This window comes from Schistocerca americana, chromosome 1, assembly GCF_021461395.2.
Source record: "Schistocerca americana isolate TAMUIC-IGC-003095 chromosome 1, iqSchAmer2.1, whole genome shotgun sequence".
In the NCBI taxonomy this organism is placed as follows: Eukaryota; Metazoa; Arthropoda; class Insecta; order Orthoptera; family Acrididae; genus Schistocerca; species Schistocerca americana.
Window position 1 is genome coordinate 1,089,523,015 of NC_060119.1, and position 20,887 is coordinate 1,089,543,901.

Genomic DNA, 20,887 nt, shown 5'->3' on the forward strand with positions numbered 1-20,887 from the left:
CGCTCAGTAGCTCGGTACGGGTTTTTGTTGAAGATTCGAGAACATTCCCTCACCGAGGAGTCAAGCAGTGTATTGCTCCCTCCTAAGTATATCTCGTGAAGAGACCATGAGGATAAAATCGGAGAGATTAGAGCCCACGCAGAGGCATACTGACAATCTTTCTTTCCACGAACAATACGAGACTGGAATAGAAGGGAGAACCGATGGAGGTACTCAAGATACCCTCCACCACACACCGTCACGTGGCTTGCGGAGTATGGATGTAGACGTAGATGTAGGTTTATCGGCTGAGGATCCATGGCACGAAAGGTCCGATCGAAGTAGTCCCTTAGACTCGCGATTGGGTTTAAATCCGGGGAGTTTGGTGGCCACAACAGATCTCTGAAGTGATCGTGGTGCTCTTTGAACCACACACAAACACTTTCAGCTGTGTGACAAATTGCATTGCCCTGCTAGCAGATATTGTGCCGACGAAAAACAAACTTCTTGTAGGGGTGGATATTATCCCCAAGGATAGATTCACACTTGCGTTGAGTTGCTGTGCCTTCCAGAATGATGAGATCTCCCAGGGAATGCCACGAAAAGATTTTCCAGATCATAACGATCCTCCGGCCACTGTGGCCGACCGGATCTAGGCGCTTCAGTCTGGAACCGCGCTGCTGCTACGGTCGCAGGTTCGAATCCTGCCTCGGGCATGGATGTGTGTGTGACGTCCTTAGGTTAGTTAGGTTTAAGTAGTTCTAAGTCTAAGTGACTGATGACCTCAGATGTTAAGTCCCATAGTACTTAGAGCCATTTTGAGCCATAACGCTCCCTCCTGGTTGGATGGTGTTTGCTTTCAGATGCTTCACGCCGTACACGCCATCTTTACGATGGAGCATAAAACCCGATCCATCTTGAAAAGGCCACCATTCACTAGTCAGTGGATGGCCAGTTGCTGCACTGGAGTGCAAATTCCAGCCTTAGCCGGCCACGAATAGCAGTCAGTCTGGGTCACAGACAGGAGCCTTTTGCTGAGGCCGATACGCAGCAACGCTCGCTGAACGGTCGTTGAGGACTGTTAGTCTCCCCTTGGTTCATGTGGAGTTGCTCGTTTATTCGGCCTTACCTCCTCCGCAATCATCGTTCATGCAAGTCATCTATGGCCCGTGGTGCGCCACAGTTGCCTCAGCGTCATTATGCTTCGCCCCGTATAATTAACCACAGCGGCACGCGCAGAGTTTAAAAACTTAGCTGTTTCGGAAATGCTTCCACCCTTGGCCCGGCAGGCAATGATGACGTTCTTTTGACGTCAGATAAATTGCTCCGTTTCCGCATTAAGACAACGGCTGCAATGGTGTCCGCTTTATGTCCCTTTCCACTCTGGCCCGCACAATCGTGCGGGTTCGATTATAAATTTTTCGTGTTTCAGCTACATCACGTTTTAGCGTCACTCCAGACTGCAGCGATGGCGCGAGCTCCCAGCTTCCGTTTGGCAGCTGTTTTGTTTCATGCTGTGACCACCAGAGTGCAACAGATCATTTAAAACTTCAACGACAAGACAAAGCCATGCGTTACCGAGATAAATGCATTCTGTTTTCCCACATTTCGTTAGTTTAAGGAAATTCCTGCATCATTTTAGACTGAGAATCTTTCACTTAAGGTGTGTGTGTAAGAAGTCTAGACACTTTCATGAAATGCTACTTGCGTTTTATACATGTCTGAATTTTGAGTATCACGATAATGCTGGTGACTTCTCGAGTAAGCTATCACTATGCGAATTTTTTCAGTATTTTTACCTGATTCTGAGCGTAATAACGTTTGGTAATTGGTACATATCAGATAACGTCCTCTGCTAGTGCTGCCGTCTGCCGCCTGTGAATGGTTATTATACGTTGATGTCGAACATAGGCAGTGACTGGACCGTGTGTTATATGAAGGCTAACTCGGCTGGAAGCCAGCGGGCAGTCAGAATCGGTAGACGGTCCCACCCCAGGAGAGGTAGATGGTAATGAAAGCGTGGGAACAGTGATGTAAGTAAATACTGTGTCGTGCTGGAGCTTCCAGAGAGAGCAGTGAATCACCTACTCGGCATGGCGCCAAGCACATAACTTTCACGATGTATATTTACTGTTTAAATGCTTGTACAGCGTTCTAACATTGCTAAAGACCTTGTCCACAGTGAAAGCTTTATAACTATAATTTCAATGAGTCTAATAAATTTCAGTGAATGTTGTAAATCATTGGCGTGCTGAATAGACCGATCGCCTTGAGCGGGCAGGCGCGAGGCAGCATAGCTCCCTAGTCAGTTTAGAACGAACTTCTAGGCAGACACCATGATGTTACTACGATCGACTATTTCATTTCAATAAAAGTGAGCTAAAGTTTCAAACCAGCCTCGGGGAACATTGGTGGACGATCTCGTACTGCCATCAAATTCGTATGGAGCCCGGGAAAATTGTTAGGTCTCTTCATTACGTATTGGTCAATATAGCCCTCCTCATGAAACAATTCACAAAGAACAACTTGTGCTGTTAGCATGTCTGACATAGTAATGTGTCACGGCAGAAACATTCCATATCTCGTCCTAATTATTTAATTAAACAGTTACTTAGGAAGGGGCAGGAAGAGCTACAAAGTGTGCATGCGTTGTGGCTACACGTGAATTGCATTTCATTGCTTCATGACAGTTTTTACCATTGTGGAATACAGATACTGAAATCATCTCCAAACTGCCGCTACTGCTCACGTGTGGCATGCATATATTGCCCTCGCCGTTCTAAAACTGTAGGTTAAAAAGAAGTGCTGAACGTGCATTACTTGTGCTGGAGCGAACGAAAAAGTTTTTGAGTCCCTGTGACCTATTGTCAACTGTCTTTTAGAATCAATTCTGATTACTAACTTTTCTTCATATATGTACTCTTCAATATGTTTTGTAGCATTATTAATCATTCCATCTCCTTTTCCATTCACTAATGGAAGGAGGAAAAGTGGAGTTGGTGTGAGTCTCCATATGCGTCGTATTATTGTCCTATGTCATTCTGTCATACGTACGTCAAGTGGAAACAGTCTAACGCGCTATCTCAAATATCGGTTCTCTCAAGTGAGCCAACCTGTTTTAACAACGCCATCTTCCTTCCGAAAACTTTAGAGTCTTCGCTGAATACCTCTATCAGACTTTCGACTGGGCTGTAAAACATGTCATAAAGCTAGAGCCGTGTCTTTCGTGCCTCTCATTATGTGGCTCATAAGGATCTCTAGAAAAGACCACAGTAGAATTTTGTATGTAGTTTCCCTAACAGATGCACAAAGTACACTTTTTCAGAGTTCTTTAACGTCTCCCCATTCGCCATGCTCCTCACTAATTTAGTGTGTTCCTTGCATTTCAGTTCGTAGTGTTAAACCCAAATTTTTAAACACCATGTTTGACCCGTGATTTTTACCATTCTGATACTTACTTATACTGCCACGATCTTTCGTAAACCTAAGACAAAGGGAAACCGTGTTTACTAATCTAGTAATATTTTCACTAAAGTGTGCATAAGATTTAGTTTCTTTTACTCAAGGGCACAAAGGGTTTATATCGATGTGATACGAGACACAAGGAAATACTAGAATGAAATAAATTTCCATTCCTTGTTTCTTCTTATTATGCTATCAGTTTCTGGGAGTTTTATAAAAATCTGTCATGATTTCTTCCAGTATTTTCACGTATGCTATTTTCACATATGCCTGTTTTTTCCCTGTTGAAGAGAGTATTCCGTTGGGACGAGAAATATAAATGTTTGTAATGATCGTTTTGTGTGATCTCCAGAGTAGTAGCTGTAAGTGAGTAACGATGATTTAAGTGTTTCTCAAAATATATAAATACGAAATTCACACCATGACGCCACACTTAATACACAATGTCAGACACTGCAATAAATGCTGTACACATACATCCTTTTCTAATATGGATGTGCTACCGTACGGAAGGACGTCCAGGAAGAGTGATAGATTGTTTTTCCACTGTGTTAATGAATAAAATGTCTCGTAATGGATTTCAATATTTACCTGGATAAGATGACCCTGGAGACTTCTAACGCTTGTTATGAACGTCAAAGGGATGAACAGGAGAGAAGTGAGATTTAATGACGCTGACGAATCAAGTGCATCCATCCAGGCTAGAGGGAGCGATGGTTTGCTACAAAACAATAGTTGTAAAAGCTTACAGTCCTATAAGACTGTGTCCCGATCAGAGTGTGCGAAATGCGTTATGACACTGACGAACAAAGTATGTTAAATAAATCCTTTCTGACAAACATTTTCCGTCTGTTGCTAATGGAGATCTCCGGACGAAATAATACCGTGTAATAAACAATTGAACAGACAGCGTGAAACAGCCTGGCCAACCGGAATGAGACACGCCCCAATTTGATATTCACTAAACACTAGTGAAAACAGAGGTAGGTAGCGTCTGGACAACTGTACATACATTCTGTTATAGAGTCTGTTACGGTGATCCTTGTGTAATACTTCTGTTACTGTCTTGGAGTATTTTTGTTACGCAGGGTCGAGTGACACAGCGTTAAAGATTGAACTGTGGTTGCCGACACAGAAAATTCAGTGAAAATTGTTGATGTTCGTGAATATCCATCATCCACAGCTACAGCTCTCAAGATGATGCAAGGCAGCTTGCCACCTTGGTTACTCTGCCAACCTGCGACTAGTTGCTGCAACAGCCACCAGCGATGAACGCACTGTACCAGGCGTAAAGAAGCTGGCAAACCACGCTCCACATTTAACGGTCAAAACTGAAAAGAGTTAATGTACGTATATGAATTGTTCTTCAGAAATTTAATTGACATGAGTATTATATTCAACCTAACGATTACAATACTGGTTTCCTTAGCAATTAGTAAATGTTCTGTACTGGTATATTGGCCTCAGAAAGAGATGTTATCTAAAATAAAAATTTAAAACATGTGAAATAATAATAGAGTAAATAAAATCAATGTGCTCTTAGAGGTTTATGTGGTGTATATGTATCTCCACACATGGCAGATAACTTTCGCGGTCCCTTGTTTGTAATAAGAATTGCTGTTTCTGTCATCGTTTGCTCGCTGTTAACAAAGTAAGAATCATTGTTATACCTGACATATATAATTCATTCTAAGAACCTTCAACATCGCAGCGCGGTAGGAATCGTTGGTTAATATATTAAAAAACTAAAAACCCGCCTCGATTGCGAAAAAAGCACCTAGTGTTAAGTGTTAACCCAGGTTTCGGCGTAGATAACTACACTTTCTTCTGAACAACAATAAAACCCACAAGTGCCTAAGAAGACCTTTGTTAATGATTAAAAGCACACCATAACTATACATTTACAAACAAAAAAGAAAAGGAAAACACAAACAGTACATATGTACAAACTCAAAACCACTACTTAACTTAATGGTGTACGCTCCACCTCACACCGGCCTATGTTCGATGGGCCATGACCAGCCAGAAACTCCAGTTTCTTAGGCACTTGTGGGTTTTATTGTTGTTCTGAAGAAGGTGTAGTTATCTACGGCGAAACATGGGTTAACACTTAACACTAGGTGCTTTTTTCGCAATCGAGGCGGGTTTTTAGTTTTTTAATAATTCATTCTATCATAATAAATTAATTGAAAAGGATATTATTGTCATATTTATAATGTCACAGTGTGAAAGGGATATTAAAAAATTATTTCAGGGATTAAGTTAAATATCAACGACTATAACATGCAAATGAAACTTGCGGCGTATGTTTGACATTCTAAGTCATCGCTAAATCTAAAGGAAAAAAGGAAAAGAAGAAAAGAAGAAAAAATACGACGCACCATGAAAGAATTATCCAAATGGGATGCAAATCGGCAGAAGTGATGTACACGTACAAAGAAACAAATGATAACAATTTCGGAAAATACGTGGTTTATTCAAGTGAAAGAGGTTCACAAACTGAACAAGTCAGTAACGCGATGGTCTACATCTGACCCTTATGCAAGCAGTTATTCGGTTCAGCATTGATTGGTAGAATCCTCCTGAGGGACATATTCAGTCCAGATGGCGCGTTAGATCGTCAGAATCCCGAGCAGGTTACAGCGCCCTGTCCATAATATTCCAACGTTCTCAGCGACCCTGCAGGCCAAAGTAGTGTCTGGCAAGCAAGAAGACAAGCAGTACAAATTGTCGTCGTGTGAGGGCGGGCATTACGGAATTAGCTTGCTAAAATGTAATGCGTCTTTTTATTTTTTTATTTTTAGTGTCCTTCAATAAGTAGTTATTCGAACACATAAACTGAGAAACAATAAGAATTTATAAAAATATGTAAATTTTTTAAATACCGTTAGGAATACATTCAATTGTAGAGATAAAATGAGTGCATGTCAGTTTTAGGGCAAGATGATGATGTTCCCTGGATGTGAAATATAATTATACACCTTTTCCAATATTTGCAACACGACTAAAAGGTTTTAATAAAATACGTAACGCTGATATTATAAAGGTAGAAAGCAAGCGGTTGCAAGCTGTAAAATTTTCTACATTTGCGTCCACATACTTACTCCAGGCGAGGCCACTGTATGGCATCAGTGATATTACATCACCTTTCTGTTGCGTTCGAGAATGTTTTGAGTGTAAAACATCTGCCATTACACCACAGTACAACTAATGTAGCACAGTTTCAACCAGACTCTTTTTAGTATGACAAATAAATTATTTTAAAACTCAAACTAACTGAACTGAAATTATGGCAAGCAGTTTCTGCTGATATAACCTCTGGACAATGTTCGTTAAAATGGTACCACAATTTTCGATCACTTTCTATTCGCGGTTGTACAAACAGATTGGCACGGTCTGCATATAATTGTTTGAAATTCTATGCTCTATACACAGCTGTGGCACGTAGAGACCTTCAGTATCATAAGTCTAGGAGATTAAGCACGAAATGAGAACACGTGGAGGATATCGTTTAGCTGTAAGTACTGTCAAAATTCTTTTGGGAGTTAAAACTGTTCTCTATATCCACTAGGAACGTTTGAAACGAAATATGGCTCTATTGGTCAGTTATGTAGCATCCGGAAAGCACCATCTGTAACAGAGCGGGATTGTGGTACGTCTGCATCGCATGGTCACATGTTGTAAGGGCACGCATCCAGATATTTTAGTAGAGCTGCAGAACGCAAGTCGGGGCAAAAACAAAGAAAATCTAAGGCGACGAAGTATCGTTGTACATGTCCGTCTGCGTTACCACAGTCGTTGTTTTTTAACCACAACCATAGAGATACGCAAACAGACCGCAAAGGCGTGTTAACACTTGTAGACTCAGGCATTGAGACGGCCTGCAGCCAACAGTCAGTTTACATAATTTCTTCATTGCCTGTAGTGTATCGTCTTTATATGATCATACCGTTGACACAAATGTTACTATGGAATGCCAGGGTAGATATTTTTATTAACACTGTGGAATGTTTCTTGTATAACTCGTGGTTTTCGTTATGATAAAATTTCATGAGACTCGCAAAATGTAAGTAAGAGTAATATGTTCACATTTAGGGGCCTGGAGCGGCCGGTCGTCTCCTTCAATGATCCACATGGCAGCATTTGTGACTCCTAAAGCAAAGAGCATGCGATTACTACAAGCGAAAACAAATACAAACGACGAAATGCTCTTGAAAAAGGAAACACATACGTACCATTTTATATAGCTGTAAAAGCAACAGCATATTACTGATAGGGAAAGATAAACCAAATAAACAGGTAATATCTCTTATAATAAGGAAACACCATATTTTTTTCCTTATCTGAAACAATGTATTAATAATTAATTATTTGTAGCTTCTTATTTTGATGAAACTTAACAACATACATATCGTACGTTTCGCAGGTTGTCATTCCAATCGAACATTTGTCCTCTCGACATGGTAGAGCCTGGTACAAATCAGAACTGTATGAACTACCATATTGTATGAATTTGTATGCCTCTTTACCGTCGTTATGTGAACAGACAGCCAGGGCGTGTAGCACTTGAGTACTGTCAGGCATTGAGAAGGCCTATATATAGCAGACTCAGGTGCACAATTTCTTCACTGTGTGTAGTGTATTGTGCTTACATAATTATTTTATGGCTGGGGCGCATTAAGGAGGATACAGATGAGAGAGGGTAGGAGGTGTCTCGAGTGCCTCCGACCAACATCACAACACGTCTTTCATGTCGCTTTAACTCTGTAATAAACCCACTGCAAGATATCTAGGTTTAGTTATCATTTACCATAACATTGTACTACAAAACTTGATTATGTTTTTTATCTTCAGTTTAATCTTCCGAATCACTAGAGGTATTAGGCACGACATTTTAAGTAATTCGAAATGTAGACTGAAGTGTAGATCAAATTGCACTCTTAGAAAACTTCAGGTTTTACCGAATCGATGACTTCATACACAACTGTCCGCCCCCGGTAGCTGAGTGGTCAGCGCAAGAGTGTCAATCCTAAGGGCCCGGGTTCGATTCCCGGCTGGGTCGCAGATTTTCTCCGCCCAGGGACTGGATGTTGTATTATCCTAATCATCATCATCATCATTTCATCCTCATCGACGCGCAAGTCGTCGAAGTGGCGTCAAATCGAAAGACTTACACCCGGCGAACGGTCTACCCGACGGGAGGCCCTAGTCACACGACATATATTCATACACAACTGATTCGGGTTGTACTTAACAATGAGAATGTAAAATGTTGTGCTGAATAATTCAGTGCTGGAAGGGGAGAAAACCTTAGTGACGTGGCAGAGACAACAAAGGTAGTCCCACAGGGGTCAACTATAGGATCACTCCTATTCCTTATATAACTGACTCAGCTTCAACTTAACATGCAACAAGCAAAACTGGTACGTTATTCAGACGATGCTACTCTTATAATAAATCTCACTAGAGAGAAAGTCACAGAAGAGGTTGTTAATGATGTTTCTCAAAGAATTATTAAGTCGTTCTCCGGAAATAAACTGAAAACGCTGTATTCAGTTCTGTACAACAAATGTAGTCATACCAACAATTGAAGTAGCTCATGAAGAGGAGTCAGTAAATAGGATATATACGTGAATCACCTTCCTCTTAACATTCAACAGGCAAAATCGGTACTTTCTCCAGACGGTGCTACTGTTATAATAAATCCCGTTAGACAGAAAGCCCCAGAAGACATTGTTAATCACGATTTTCAAAGAATTATTAAGGCGTTCTTTGAAAACGGACTGAAAAAACACTGTATTCAGTTCTGTACAACAAGAAGAGTGTTTCTAACATAGGATGTAGCACGTGAAAAACATCAGTAAATAGGATATACAGAGTGGGCCATTGTTCGTGACTGGGCCAAATATCTCACGAAATAAGCGTCAAACGAAAAACTTACAAAGAGCGAAACTTGTCTAGCTTGAAGTGGGAAACCAGATGATGCTATGGTTGGCCCGCTAGATGTCGCAGCTATATTTCAAACGGATATCAATTGCGTTTTTTAAATAGGAACCCACATTTTTATTACATATTCGCGTAGTACGAAAAAGAAATATGAATGTTTTAGTTGGACCACTTTTTTCGCTTTGTGACAGATGGCGCTGTAATAGTCACAAACATATGGCTCACAATTTTAGACGAACAGTTGATAACAGGTAGGTTTTTTAAATTAAAACACAGAACGTAGGTACGTTTGAACATTTTATTTCGGTTGTTCCAATGTGATAAATGTACCTTTGTGAACTTATCATTTCTGAGAACGCATGCTGTTACAGCGTGATTACCTGTAAATACATTAATGCGATAAATGCTCAAAATGATGTCCGTCAACCTCAATGCATTTGGCAATACGTGTAACGACACTCCTCGCAACAGCGAGTAGTTCGCCTTCCGTAATGTTCGCACATGCATTGACAATGCGCTGACGCATGTCGTCAGGCGGTTTTGGTGGATCACGATAGCAAAATCCTTCAACTTTCCCCACAGAAAGAAATCCGGAGACGTCAGATCCGGTGAACATGCGAGCCATGGTATGGTGCTTCGACGACCAATCCACCTGTCATGAAATATGCTATTGTATACCGCTTCAACCGCACGCGGGCTATGGGCCGGACATCCATTATGTTGGAAGTACATCGCCATTCTGTCATGCAGTGAAACATCTTGTAGTAACATCGGTAGAACATTACGTAGGAAATCAGCATACATTGCACCATTTAGATTGCCATCGATAAAATGGGAGCCAATTATCCTTCCTCCCATAATGTCGCACCATACATTAACCCGCCAAGGTCGCTGATGTTCCACTTGTCGCAGCCATCGTGGATTTTCCGCTGCCCAGTAGCGCATTTTATGCCGGTTTACGTTACCGCTGTTGGTGAATGACGCTTCGTTGCTAAATAGAACGCGTGCAAAAAATTTGTCATCGTCCCGTAATATCTCTTGTGCAAAATGGCAGAACTGTACACGACGTTCAAAGTCGTCACCATGCAATTCCTGGTGCATAGAAATATGGCACGGCTGGAATCGATGTTGATGTAGCATTCTCAACACCGACCTTTTTGAGATTCCCGCTTCTCGCGCAATTTACCTGCTACTGATGTGCGGATTAGCCACGACAGCAGCTAAAACACCTACATGGGCATCATCATTTGTTGCAGGTCGTGGCTGATGTTTCACATGTGGCTGAACACTTCCTGTTTCCTTAAATAACGTAACTATACGGCGAACGGTCCGGACACTTGAATGATGTCGTCCAGGATACCGAGCAGCGTACATACCACGCGCCCGTTGGGTATTTTGATCATAATAGCCATACATCAACACGATATCGACCTTTTCCGCAATTGGTAAACGGTCCATTTTCATACGGGTAATGTATCACGAAGCAAATACCGTCCGCACTTATACGTTTGTGTCTATTACAGCGCCATCTATCAGAAAGCGAAAAAAGTGGTCCAACTAAAACATTCATATTTCTTTACGCACTACACGAATATGTAATAAAAATGGGGGTTCCTATTTTAAAAACGCAGTTGATATCCGTTTGACCTATGGCAGCGCCATCTGGCGGGCCAACTATAGTGCCAGGTGATTTGCCCCTTCAAGCTATACGAGTTTCGTTCCTTGTAGTTTTTTCGTTTGATGCTTATTTCGTGAGGTATTTGGCCAGGTCTATATCAATGGACCACCCTGTACACACACCAAAACCAAAACGCGACGCACCGCGAAGAAATTATCCGATTGTGATGGAAATCGGTAGATATTCTGTACATGTACACACAAACAAATAATTACAATTTCAGCAAAATTGAAGGATTTATTCAAGAGAAACAGCTTCACAAAATAAGCGAGTCAATAAGACGTTGGTCCGCCTTTGGGCTTTTACAAGCCTTTATTCGGCTTGGCATTGATTGATACAGAATTGTTGAATGTCCTCCTGACGAATATTGTGCCAAATTATGTCCAATTGGCGCGTTAGATGGACAAAACCCCGAGATTGTTGACTGTTCCGTCTATATTGCTTCAAACTTTATCAATTGGGGAGAGGGCCAGCGACTACGCTGGCCAATGTAGAGTTTGTCAAACATAAAAATAAGTAGAAGAAATTCTCACCGTGTGCGGGAGGGCATTGTCTTGCTGAAATGTAAACCCAGGATGACTTACCATGAAGGAAACAAACTGGGCGTAGAATATCGCCGACACAGCGCTGTGCTGTAAGAATGTCACAGATGATAACCAAAGGGGTCCTGCTATAAAATGAAATGCCACCACAGACCAGCACTCTTAGCTGTCGGGCTGTACAGCAAGCGACTGTCAGGTTGGTATCGCACTGCTGCCGTTGTGTTGCAGGACACGCCTTCGCTGGTCATCGAAGCTGGACTCATCACTGAAGACAATTCTACTCCAGGCCGATGACTTGTCTGGAGGCGTACCGGACAGCTGTGGGATGGCAACCCGATTGTTGCCCGCCATTCGGTCGGACAACCATGGCCTGGGATGCCTTCCTTTTTATAGCACGATCTCTAACAGCACAGCGGGACGTCAAAGATAACTGTGCCTAGTTTTGTTGCCCTTCCAGGCAAGTCGTCTTGGGCTTACATTTCAGCAACATAATCCAGTAGATAGGCAAAATACTGCCCACAAGTGTTCGTTAATGTTTAAGTCAGGGGACTGTGCTAACCAGAGAAGACGCTACAGTTCAGTTGCATTCTCCTCATAGCACGATTGTACTGCCCTGGCTGTATGAATGGGTGCGTTATCGTCCTGAAATATGGCATCATTTGGCAACATTTGAATCGTGGGATGCACCTGATCGCCTAAAATGTTCACATAATCGTTGACTGTAACACGGCCTTTGAGAGTATTGGTGGGACCAGGGGATTACCATGATATGGCTGCTTAAACCTTCACTCTTCCACCTCCATACTTAAGCGTTGGAATCAAGCTTCTTTAGGCGTTCCCCTGCCGTAAACCCGGCCCGACATTGGAAATAACGAAAACGTTGATTCGTCGGACCATATGAAGTGTTTCGACTGATCGGCCGTCCAGTATTTATGCTCCTGACACCATGTTTTAGCTTCTTTGCGTTGGTTGTCGTCACTAATGGTTTCGGCATAGCAGCTCGTTTCGAATATTCGTTTTATGGGGTTCTCGGCGGACTGTGTCGATAGATAAGGGGTTTCGAAGATGGCTATTGAGCTCTTCAGTCACTTTAGCACCCTTAGTTTTGTGTTCTTTTGACACCATTCGTGTTAGCGTACGACGATCCCTGTCATTTAGTTTTGATTTGCGCCCACTATTACGTATAGTGACGAGGGATGCGGAAATCTGCTCCGCAGTTTGCGCTCCAATACCGCCCACAAGGGTTCAATAATATTCAAGTCCGGGGACTGTGCTGGCCAGAGGAGACGCTGCAGTTTAGTTGCATGCTCCTCATACCGCGATTGTACTGTACTGCCTGTGTGAATTGATGCATTGTCGTTCTGAAATATGGCATCATTGTTGGGGATTTGAATCAAAGGGTGCACCTGATCACATAAAATGTTCACGTAATCGTTGGCTATAACACGGCCTTTGAGAGTAATTATGGGACCAGCAGAATTCCATGATATGGCTGCCGACAGTATCACACTTCCACCTCCATGCTTAACTGTTGGAATAATAAATCAAGATTGTAGGCTTCTTTTGGCGTTCTCCAGACATAAACCCGGCCAGATGTTGACAATAACCAAAACGTTGACTCGTCGGACCATATGACATATTTCCATTGGTCAGCCGACCAGGATTTATGCTCCTGACACCATGTTTTACGCTTCTTTCCCTTCGTTGTCGCCACTAATGGTTTTGGTATAGCAGCTCGTCCATGAATATTCGCTTTATTGAGTTCTCGTAGGGTAATGTTGGTAGATACGGGGCCTAGAAGATGGCTATTGAGCTCTGCAGTCACTATAGCAGCTGTAATTCTGTGTTGCTTTGACATAATTCGCGTTACCGTACGACGATCTCTGTCGTTTAGTTTTGATTTGCGCCCACTATGTCTTTTGTGTAGGCTGTCATAACTATTGAAACAGTTGCTCTTGAAACATTCAATACGTTGGCTGTCTTGGTTACTGATGCTACAGCTTTTTGGGCCCGCACAATCTGCCTCTGAATGCAAATACGAAGTGTGCACGACTCGTAAGCAACCTGCACTGATGCCTAGTCCGTACTGAACACGCATAGTCCAACGCGACACGTGTCTTACCTGCGTTGTTGACCGTCAAACACAATCCCCCATTACTGCCATTGTTCACATTATTGTGCATATCCCCTGTACCTGGACGCAGACGATGGGAGTTTCTACGGCTTGTAGCCGTCCTTTTCAAACCATACCTTGGCCAGCTATGTTGCCGAATCTCTCCTAACTGAGAACGTTTCGATCATTATGGGCAGGGCCTTCGAACTCTTTCGGGATTTTGACTGTCTAAAGCGCCAACTGAACAGCATTTGGCGCGCTATCCCTGATGAGGACAATCTCTATCAATCAATTAAAAGCCGAATAACTGCTCCATAAGGGCCAGAAGTGGACTAACGCGTTAATGGCTTGCTCAGTTTGTGCAAGTCTCTCTCTTAAATAGATCATCCATTTTTCTCAAATTGTATTCATTTGTTTATACATATATTTACATCACATCTCCCGATTTCCATTCCATTAGAATAGTTCCTTCGTTTTTTTTTTTTTTTTAATTTTGTCTTAGATTGTATATGAATGAATTTCCTCTTAACATTCAACAAGCAGAATTGGTATTTTTTCCAGATCATGCTACTTGTATTACAGACAAAGCCGCAAAAGTGGTTGTTAATGATGTTTATCCAAGAATTATTACCTGGTTCTCTGAAAATGAACTGAAAACACTCTATATTCAGCCCTGTATAACAAACAGAGTCATACGAACAACTGATGTAGCACATGAATAGGAGTTAGTAAATAGGGTAGAATGTTCTAAATTTTTGAGTGTATACATTGATGGAAAATTGTAGGGGAAGAAGCGTTTTTCTGAGCTCTCAAACAATTAATTCAGCTACATGTGTTCTTCGTATGACTGCTAGTCTTGGAAACAAACGAGTCAACCTCCTGATATATTTTGCGTATTTCCACTCAGTAGTGTCATATGGAATAATTTCGTGGTAATTCACCACTTAGAAAGAGAGCACCGATTGCATAAAAAGCTAGTTGTAAGAGCAATATGATGTTCACCCGCGGTCATCATGTAGATACATTTTCAAGGAGACAGGCAATTTTATTGCACCGTCACACTGCATACATTCGCTAGTAAAATTCGTCATAAGTCATCATCACAATTTGAGAATAACAATAACCTCCATACCTACAACACTAGAGGGAAAAAGACCTTTATTATTCATTATTAAAGCTGTCATTGGCTCAGAGAGAAGTTCAATATGCATCAACAAAAATTTTTGATCAGTTACGTAATAATATAAAATATCTGACACTTAGCAGAGAAAGTTTTCGACGTAACCCAAATTCATTTCTCCTGGACTACTTCTCCCGTGTCGCGGACGAATTTCTATTTAAAACCTGTATCCTGAAAAAAAGCGTAATTTTTAAGTATAGTTGCATATGCAGGACTAAAAACAATGTGTTCATTAATGTTAACACTAAGCTTGTATACATATTCTGTAAACTGACTAGTTATATATCATTTCGACAAAAGAATAAATAGTCCAGATGATCAACGGAACATGTAACTGACTAACCAACTAGCTGTAGTGTCTAGCGTTCAATAGGAAATTTGTTTCTAATATGTTATCAGAATAAATACGTCGAGTAACACTAACAATTGAGTAGCTCATGTTACTTATCAATGAAAACATTTTACCAGTTACTTAATTACTAATTATCAAGTAGCATCCACTACTTTTTACATTTTCACATTTCACATTATAGTTTTAAATGAGTTAATTTTCTTATCTGTTCGCCTTATTCAGATTGATTCTCTCTCTCTCTCTCTCTCTCTCTCTCTCTCTCTCTCTCTCTGTGTGTGTGTGTGCGTGTGTGTGTGTGTGTGTGTGTGTGTGTGTGTGTGTGTGCGTGTGGGCGCGCGGGCGCGTGTTCTGTGTGCTTGGCTTGTGCGTCACACGTCATGAACGTCCTTGTTTGCGTAAGACTGAGTGTTTATGTCCGTATATTTCAAAGTTCAATTGAAACATTATTTGTTTGACGAGCTCCCGCACGTCATCACCTGCAGGATTGTCGTTGCAGAGAGCTCACTATTGCTGCCAGTAAGCTTGCTCGAAGGAGAGGCGTATGATTTACAGTGTTATAAGCGACAGACCGTTTCATTCGACAAATATTAGTTATGAAGCAAGACTGTTCCTAGATCAGTTCGATATTAACTATATAAGTTCACGTTATAGACAGTGGCTCACCTTCAGCATGGACCTTTACTGCAGTCGGCAAGTGTTATAATCTCTGGTTCATGCGTTGTGTATCTGGAATCACTGCACGGACTGAAAGAACATGTAAATATTATAAAAGTACACAGTCTAGCGCCAAAAATATTTTAAATTATTTAAATGAGTGTAGTAGAATTAATTAACTAGAAAATAAACAACCATTGATTCCTGTGTAAATATGATGCTTTAGCAATATTTTGGTAATATTGTCCTCGTGTTACACAATAGTTTAGCACTCGCTACTTCGCTAGCTTTTGCGTTGTAATTACTACAAAAATATTTTTATAAATATACATAAGGCGAACTAAAAAACTAATGTATTAAAGTGCCGTTTCGTTTTCTATGCAATTCTGACAAAGCCGACTCGTCGTGGCGACTGTCAAACAGCTTTGTTTGATTTGGTTCACGAACTGCAACACCTTCTAAACCTTTTACACTAATTAAGGCCATGGAAGCATGGTCTTTTCCGAATGTAGTTCTGACGAAAAAGTGATTATGGTAGCTGGAGTTGGAGGTTTTGAATAATACTGCCTTTTGAGTTCTTGTGAAGATATTTCCATAGAAACTTTCATTTCAAACACACACTTCTTTATTTCTAAACGAGAAGTAAAGTACCAATAGATTTTGCTTTAAATTTTTTTAATATAACGAGATACGAGGGAAGTTCAAAATAAGTAATGCAAGAAATTTTTTTCTCGGCCATTTTCGGTTGAAAAATGCAGAATTTGTTGTGAGACATCGTGGAATATTCCGGCTTCAGCCTCGATAGTTTCATGAAGTTCCGACAAGATGCGGTGCTATACTTGACCTTCAAAATGGCATCTGTAACGGAGATGCTTTCCAAGGAGAGAGCTGTCATTAAGTTTTTTTTTTGGAAACCATAGCATCTCAGACATTCATAGCCGTTTGCAGAATTTCTTCGCAGATCTGTCCATGAACAAACGCACGGAGAGTCGCTGGGCGAGACATCTGTCTTCACCGTGACAAGGTCACGCAAACCTGTCCGACCACCCGCGTGCCGACTGGCCGCACACAGCCGTGACTCCTGCCGTGCTGGAACGTGCGTGCGGACACTCTCATTCGAGGTGGTAAACGGATCGCAATCAGACACCTCGCTGCGCAACTGGACGCATCTGTGGGTAGTGGTGACACACTCGTCGGCCAGTTGGGGTACTCAAATGATGTGAGCTGTTGGGTTCGTTGCCGCCTAACAGAATATAAACAGCAATGCAGGACAATCTGTGGTTTATTACTTGCACATTGCAAGGTTCATCGTAACAAATTTTTATCGAACGTAGTCACAGACGATGAAACATGGTTTCGTCACTTCGAAGCGGAAACAAAACGGCAACCCATGGAGTGGCACTACACCACCTCTCCTCCGAAGAAAAAGTTCAAAGCCGCACCCTCTCCTGGAAAAGTCATGACGACGTTCTTCTGGGCGATTGAAGGGGTTATTCTGTTTGATGTCCTCCCTCATAGTGCAACGTTCAACTCAGGAAATCGAAAAAAGAGTTCAGCGTGTTCGTCGCCGCAGAAATACAAATGAACGTCTACCTCTCCATGACAGCGCAAGGCCTCACACAAGTCTGCGCTCCCCAGAGGAACTCAAAAGACTTCATTGGACTGGTCTTCCTGATCCACACTACAGTCTGGAACTCACATCTTTCGACTTCCATCTGTTTGGCCCAATGAAAGATTTACTCTGCGGGAAGCAGTACGTGGATAATTGGGGGAGGTTACTGATGCAGCAAGTCGTTGGCTCCGACGTCGACCTGTAGACCAGTACCATGCGGACGTACTGCCCCTCCCAGTGAGGTCGCGCAATGCGTCGCATTGAACGGAGATTATGTTGAAAATTGTGATTTTTGTTGTCAAAAGAGTGAGGAATAATATGGTCTATTGCAATCCTGAATAAAAGTAACCTGGTTTCATGAAAAAAAAGTGTTGCTTTACTTACTGAATGACCTTCGTATTTTCATAAACATATTCATAATCTCACTCTCTTAATATTTGAATTTCCAAAATGACTAAAACACGTATTTTTTTTATTTCTAACCGAGAGGGCAAATAAAAATTTTCATAGATTTGGCTCTAGGAATGCTTTCATAATGAAAAATTCCCTTAAAAACTTTCATCCCTCATTTCACCTCCTTATGAGGTGAAATTCCATGAGCGCTGAAACTCATTTTTTTTTATTTAGGGCTGAGAAGCCAAATACAAATTTTAACAGATTTAGCTTTAAAAGTACTTTCATAATGAAATATTTCCATAGAAATTTACATTCCTTAATTCACCGCCGTAGGAGTTGAATTTCCAAAACCACCGAAACATGTATTTTTTATTTAGAACTGAGAAGCCAAATACAAGTTTTCTTCGATTTATCTCTAAAAATACTTTCATATTGAAATATTTTCATAAAAATTTTAATCTCCTATTTCACTCCGCCTAAAGGTTGAATTTCCAAAAACACCGTAACAAATATTTTTTGTTTTTTCTAAACGAGAAGTCAAATACCAATTTTCATGACGTATCTTTAAAAAGGCTTCAGTAGTTCCTTCATAATTATAAAGTAAAAAAGGACTTTCACCCACTATTTCACCTCCTTAAAGTTCAGATTTCTAGAAACACTGAAACACATAATTTTTTTATTTCTTACCAAGAAATAAAATAGCAGTTTTCGTAGTTCTAGTTTCAAAATTGGATTAATACGGGTGTTCAGAACGTGTCTCCGCAGTGCCGTATGATTGTTAGCCGCGCGTGCCGTATGCCGCAGTGAATATACCGAAATGAAATACAAATTATTAATTTATTGATATTCATTTTTACTTACAAACTTTCACATTAAATGTTGAAAGTGTCCCCTCTGTTGTTGAATATACAATGCAATCCGTCCAATCATGTTTCCAAACACAAGCTGTAACATTTCGTCTGTAACAGACGCAATGAAAGTGGATATTGCAGTTTTCAAGTCATCGATGAGTTTTTATACACAGATGTAGATGTAGATGTAGATGTAGTTGCTTTCGCTGCACCCCAGAAGAAAAAGTCAGGTGGTGTTAGGTCAGGCGATCGTGGAGGCCAAAGTCCCTGTGAAATTATGCGATCACCAAAATCATCAGCAAGCAGTGACATTGAAACGCGAGCTGTATGCGCGGTTGCACCATCTCGTTGAAAATAACCGTTCAGTATTTCACTTAACACAAGTTCTCTCATGATTGGGTTAGTTCAAATGGCCCTGAGCACTATGAGACTCAACTTCTGAGGGCATTAGTCCCCTAGAACTTAGAATTTAGTTAAACCTAACTAACCTAAGGACATCACACACATCCATGCCCGAGGCAGGATTCGAACCTGCGACCGTAGCGGTCTTGTGGTTCCAGACTGCAGCGCCTAGAACCGCACGGCCACTTCGGCCGGCCTCGCACGATTGGGTATAGAATATCACTGCAGTATGGTTGTGTGTTTACTGTTTCGTTGAAAAATATGGGACCCACAATCCGACGCCTAGAAGTTGCAATCCAAACTCCTATTTTCACAGAATGAAGTAGTTCCTCATGAATACACAATAGACTCGACACAGAATTTTGCGAGTTCATGTACCCGGATAAAAGAAACCACGCCTCATCAGTAAAAAACGTTTCATTAAGGATATCCCTTCCATTTTGTTGAAAGAAATTTTTGACCCATTGACAATAATGCAGTTTCTTGCCATGATCAGTATTTTTCAGTTCTTGCACGACTGTCACTTTGTGTGGAAAAAGTTCTAATTTTTTCCTTACAGCTGTTTTCCGACGCTATCATCGATTTCCTGGGCGATTTTTCTTACTAACTTGTTCGGACTCATGGACATTTTATTGGAAATATCAAGTAATCTATCCTCAGACAAAACGCTAGGACGACCACTTCTCGGTGCATCTGTCACTGAACCCGTACTTCGAAATTTGTTAATCAAATCTCGCACAGTATCGCGATATGGGAGTGTTGTCTCCGGGAAAACTGAATTAAATGTTTGACGAACTGAAACTGTGTATTTACCGCCAGCTTTGAACACTTGTTCGACTAAAAACATACGTTCTTCAATGGTTAGGATTTTAACAATGACAAAAACGAAACATACGAACAAAGGAACCAAACTGAAACGTTCACCTCAACACGTAACGATACACGCCAACGATACTACTGACGCTGGCTGAGATAAACGAAACAGTGGAATTCTGTGAGAGTCCACTTGAAGGGAATACCCAGGCAGGCGAACAATCATACGGCACAGGCGGCTAACAATCAAACGGCACTGCGGAGAGACGTTTTGAACAAACCGTAGTTATGTATCTTCAAAAAGCTTTTTTACCCCTATTTCACCCCCTTAGGGGTGGAATTTTGAAAAAAAAAAAAAAAAAAAAAAAAAAAAAAACCTTCTTAATCGATCCCTACAGTACAAAATCAGCATCCTCTCAAAGTTTCAAGTTTGTATCGCTAGCATTTTGAGCTAGGCGATGATGAGTCAGTGAATCAATCAGGACATGTACTTTCATATATGGAGAAGATTATATTCACATTACCCGTCTGAAATCATATAGCTTACCTAATACAGCACAAGTCTTGGGTAAGTTTCATTCTAAATGTAGAACGAATATTACATGACATTTCATTAGTGTTTGCTTTTTAAAGCTTTCAGTGGTGAAACGACGAATGATTGCGCGTCTGCCCAACAGCATCCACATTGTGGATTTGGCTCTCGATACTCTTACTGTTTCATCTCTATGAAGGTGCTGACAAAATACTCCCTCACTAAGTAAGGCCTACATACCTCAGCATCAGAGCAACACTATTTCTAAAATCTATGGCTGTATATCAGAACCAAATTCAATTTATTTCGATACTCGTTTGGTAAGATATATGAATGGATTCAAATACTCGTATGTTTTAACAGGCAATAGAAATA

General features: G+C 41.1%; 1 protein-coding gene across 2 annotated transcripts in view; it reads right to left on the reverse strand.

Annotated features, from left to right (window-relative positions):
• Positions 1-20,887, reverse strand: part of LOC124617922 — an 89,766-nt gene that overhangs the window by 64,267 nt on the left and 4,612 nt on the right. Inside the window, exons 4-5 of one of the 2 annotated variants that reach the window (XR_006980048.1) lie at positions 15,916-15,996; positions 7,416-7,593 (exon numbers count right to left, since the gene is read on the reverse strand). The gene's annotated coding sequence lies outside the window, so the exon portion shown is untranslated. Of the gene's footprint in view, positions 1-7,415; positions 7,594-15,915; positions 15,997-20,887 lie in introns of those variants that run through there. The other variant, XM_047145303.1, reaches the window with a different exon arrangement.